At 41.0% G+C, this 5,000-nt stretch overlaps 1 long non-coding RNA gene across 1 annotated transcript in view; it reads right to left on the reverse strand.

Annotated features, from left to right (window-relative positions):
* Positions 1 to 3,898: 3,898 nt before the first annotated feature.
* LOC138015366 (uncharacterized) overlaps positions 3,899 to 5,000 on the reverse strand; it is an 8,153-nt gene continuing 7,051 nt past the window's right edge. The window contains exon 2 of the long non-coding RNA XR_011125543.1: positions 3,899 to 4,308. This is a non-coding gene — a long non-coding RNA (uncharacterized lncRNA). The remainder of the gene's footprint in view (positions 4,309 to 5,000) is intronic.

Consider the following 5,000-nt stretch of genomic DNA (forward strand, 5'->3'; position numbering starts at 1 on the left):
TAATCGCTAGTAAAGTGGGTAAGTGGGGGGGAAATATTGTGTGTGGATGGTGAGTTGAGGGAAAATCAAAATAAAAAATTAGGGCTAGTCTGTTAAATGAGGAAGAGAAATTTACAAAGCAAAATCTCAACCTCACAGTGGGGTTAGTAAACAAAACAAACTCTGTGTGAAAATAAAAAGTTTAATGCCAAAACCAGCCTGGGATACAACAAAGTAAAATAAACAAGAAATGTGAAAATTAAAAAAAAAAAAAAAACAAAACAAAACAAACATAAAAGACTGGAAAATTTAGAAAGAAATTTAAAATTTATCTGAAAAAAAAAACATATGTACATTTTGAAGAAAATAGTTACTTGCAAACTATAGACCTTGTTCATAAATGGAGGTCAATTTATAATTCTTTTGTCGAAGTGCAAATTAGCCTACCAAGCCTCGATACCATACAGTGAATTGAAAAGAATTCTTGCTCTAAAATGAGGCTTGCTAGGCTAATTTGCACGTGGACAAAAGAATTATAAATGTGACTGCCAATTATGAATAAGGTCTATTCGTTTTTTGAAATCCAAATATGTCTATTCGAATAGAAAAGGTTGACAAGTGAAATGATTCTTAAAAAGATGAGAAAACTTCCGAGCGGAGCATCATTGTTAAGAAAATATGGCAACCCATCGATGCGAGAAATCTTGGTTTTATAGCCATGACGTCATCGACCGTCTGTACATACGTACGTAGGTACGTCCACCCCACCTTGTATGCCAATGTGACCATTACATAGTCCATGTACGGACTTACTCGCCTGTGTGGTCGATTTTAACTCCTGTGAGGCAACTTGAGTGTCACAACTTCAGCCCACAAGCTCGCACCGCCATTTTGGCCGCCTTTTTGCGACAAAAAGTCGACCTTTTTGCGACCCTTTGTCAACACTCACACATGCGCAGACGTTTGACCGCTGTGTTCCTGAGCATAAGCGAGGCTTCATTTTTCGCGCGCTTTCTGTGGCTCGACGCGGCTACACGGCCATTCTAGATCAACGAAAGTTTTTAGGCCGACTCTTAGGCCACAGTCAACGCTTTCTTTCATGTTTTCTTTCTGCATTTTTCGCTGGTTTCAATCCAGTTTGATATATGATATTTGTGGTCCACACTGGTGGCTACACTGTTATTCAAGTCAAGCATCGGCGGGATGTAAACTTAAAGCTGAGTGTTTATTTTTAATTTGCTTAGAGCTGCTTTTTTCTCTGTATTGCAATTTTTGGCATATCTTTAGAAGCTCTGACTGATAAGGTTACATGATGACCTATGACTAGAACAGAAACGAAAGGAGAGCGAAAGAGAACGACAACGACAAAACAGAATACCATTAATAGCTCATACTTAGCGGAAGAAGTTACTCCACAAATTCTTTCCTTGGGCACTAATTTTTACGGATGCGTTATTTAAAGTGGATGCGTATTTTTAAAACGTGGTTTAATTAATCGGTTCTTCCTTTGTTCAGGGATGAAAATCGAATTTTTATTGTCAACTGGAATAAAATAACAATTATCTGTAGTCTTTTGGACATAAAGAAAAAAAATTATTTGTTTGTTTGTTTTGCTCTAAAATGCGAGCGAACAAGTTCTTTTTTAAGACCGGATTTTTTTCGTGATGTCACGCATACGTCCTGCATCGCAGACCACGAAGGTAAACACGATAGCACATGGGCATTTTGTCTGAGCATGCGCGAAGGGAAGGCAGGGCTTAACTTCAATGAACTTTTCTATTTCAAAGCTGTCAATGCTCAGAGTGCGCGCTTAAACTTGTGGTGAAAAGAAGTTGCGAGGGAACTTGAAAATGAGCGACCTGTCAGCCCAGAAGCCAGTCGGTTCCCTTTTATTTTCTTCAATCTCTCTGAGTTCAGCACTTTGCTGGTAACCACATATCTTCTCAGGGGGCTATTTATCTAAAGCCGGTGATACACGGTTCTAACTGTTGCAGCTGTTGTTCAACAAATTATGCCATTCAAGACCTTGAACGTTCTTGAACGAAAATTGAGATCAGTTCTATTCCGTTCAACACGTCTGTGCAACATGATTCAATATTTGCTGTGCAACAAATGTTGCAGGATGTTGAACCGTGTGTTATCGGCTTTAGACTTCTACCATGGCACTACAACATACAATACCAAAACAATATCGTGTACTGTTAGAGCTACATATTACGCAAAGACAACTTGAATCTCATTGGTCAGCGGCGCCGTTGATGGCTGCCACGTAGTTTTGTGCTTGTCGAAGTTTCGTCTTAATTGTAATTGCTGCTGCGGCCCGTAAATGTAGTAAATGTACTGGTCTATTTCTACATCAAGATATTTCATTGCTGGTGGCTTACTGGAACCCCACTCTGGTTGTTATCCGTGAGGTTTTCGAACACTGACCGCCATCTTGGATTCGAACAACAACATTCAATAACTCAATTTCTTCTTTCTGGCAAATGATTAATAGGCCGGTAGCCAGGTTTTTAACCTCAGAAAAGGATCTGTTTCGTCGTATGAACATGTGAGCCAAAGGGCCTCTGCTGGTACGACTTCTGGGTGACCCCTTAAATAGTCTTAATGACCGCCGACTTGAAAAAAATTACCACCCAACTCAGTCCCTTCGTACCACAGGCGACCCAGTGTACGGTCATGGAGCGTCCAGTCTTTTCTTTAGTGCTAAATTAACCATACACAACTGTACTTTTGCAGGCCCGAGTAAGGGCTACTTGTAGTCTCTTGTTCCAAAATTGGGGGTCTTCTTGGAAGCGTTCCCTCAGTCTCTTGCACCAACTTTCGCGCGGACAGTTTGCGGAAAATCGTTTCGAAGCTCTTCTGTCGAACGGGAACGCTTGCTACACAGGCTATTCCACATGATTTCACCACAGACAGACCACCCTCTGTTAGTGGGGGCCGTTCACAATCTCGACCCCAGAGCTCTTCTCTTGACCGAGGGAGAGAAGAGCTCTGGGGAACCCTGAAGCAAAGTGTCTTCTCATTGGTTTTCGTGAAGAACAATCAAAAGCGTCTCTAATTGGTGCATTCATGCTAGCACGAGGAGTGAGCAGGCGCCGTAAGGTTCAAATAGCCAATTTTTGGCTTTTAGAATCCTACGGCGCATGTTCTCCTACATAGAGTTTCCCAGAGCCTTGGGTCGATCCGAGTCTCTGGTGACGAGAATGGTGCCGTTCATTGAAATCTAAGCACCGACCTTTCGTTATTGCCAACGACCAGGCCGAGCGAAGACTCTCGGCTTGCGAGGCGGCCAGCCTAATGCCACGCGAAGTTTTGCAGCGGAAGAAAAATTCTCGATCGTGCTGTGAAAAGTGTAATGTAAGTGTAATGTAAGCGTAATGTAAGGTGCAGATTCCCCGGAGATTTTAGTAGGGACCAATGAAAGCGCTTGTTTAGATGTGTAATGTCATTAGACAAAACTTGTATGACGCGCGCGACCGTTGATGATCTTGTGACCGGAGGTAATTAAAAACACATTTTTTTGTTCCATTTCCCTGACCACTGTGTTGTGTACACTTGCTTTGTCAATTTCGGCCTTCGGCCCGCGAGTAGAGCAGTTTGTTTTTCGTTTTGTAAGCATTGAGTTGTGAATTTACTTTTCAAACGAAATATGTTGTCTGCAAAGTACACAATTCAACGATCAATTTGACTTATAATTCATGGCTGTATCTTGCAAAATAAAAATCATTTCCTATTACATGTTTCACACTGAAAAGTCTGAAAACACTTTGGCGACTTTTTTACATGGCACTGATTTCATTCAACTTAATTATTGTATATTCCTGCTAAAATTACGGGCGTTCAAAAATAACAGCAGTACTTTTCATATTATTGAAAAACACTTTGACATTTACATTGTCGTTGGCGATACAAAGTGTGCAATTTCTATACTGTATTTTATTGTTAACTAGATAAGTTGAGTTGCGGTACTTTCGAATAAAAAAATTACAACAATTGTTGGGTATTTTGGAACTCTATACAAATCTGCAAACTATGTATTATATTGACTGTCTAGTTGGCACTTCGCGCTAGCTATTACTGCTTTGATACCTTTTCGCTTCTTTTTCGTGAAACTAACTGTACAAAACAAAAAAAAATTGCAAGAACAGTGTTGTTGCTGACGTACACTTTCACAGTCACGTCTCGCGCTTAACGCGAGCTTGGGCCGCCTGCCGGTATGCTATTTTTATGTTCTCACAAACAGGCGAAACAAATCTCCTGTAATGTTTCTTATTGCTATGTCCAGCTCCTGAGCGCTTGAGAATATAATCATGTCGTCTTCTGCATCTAAATAAAGAGAAACAAGGGTTTCACATTTTAGCAAAAGACCCGGTATTTTGCTGCGAAACAAATTGTAACGTGTAGGACCAGGAACCCATCAGGGTTGAAACGTGTAGCGGCCCCCTGCGTGGTGGGAAACAAGCTTCTGAATATTCAATTTGCTAAGTACCATATTTGGAACAACAAGAGCGAGGGGTTTCCATATATGGTACTTAACACTGAAACATTCAACCAATCAGTTCGCATTGAATATTCGGAAGCTGTGAACGCGCGTTACACGTTTCAACCGTTATGGGTTTCTGGTAGGATCAAGTTTAAAACATCCACCACCTTGAGGTCAAGATGGCTGGATACTGGCCAAGTTCTTTTTCGCGAGTTTATGGACCGAGTGGAGACGAAGTCGAGGTCCATAAACACAAAAGAAGAATGAGGCCAATATCCAGCTATCTTGACTGAACAAGCTTGGTCAATAAAGGACTTATAAGGGACCTAAGATCAATGACGGCAACGTCGACGAAAACGTCACCTCAAAATATAACTTTGCTCTTGTATAATTCTTTCGCGATTATTCGATCTCGTTCACGTCGTAGAATGTGGGCGAAATATCCTAAAAAATAAATCGGTACGAGCGGTTTCAGACTGAAAAGCAGGGTCCGAAATTGCGCCTTCCTAGTCGCCAATGCGACTAAAAATTGAGT

This window comes from Montipora capricornis, chromosome 9 (assembly GCF_036669925.1).
Source record: "Montipora capricornis isolate CH-2021 chromosome 9, ASM3666992v2, whole genome shotgun sequence".
Classification (NCBI taxonomy): Eukaryota; Metazoa; Cnidaria; class Anthozoa; order Scleractinia; family Acroporidae; genus Montipora; species Montipora capricornis.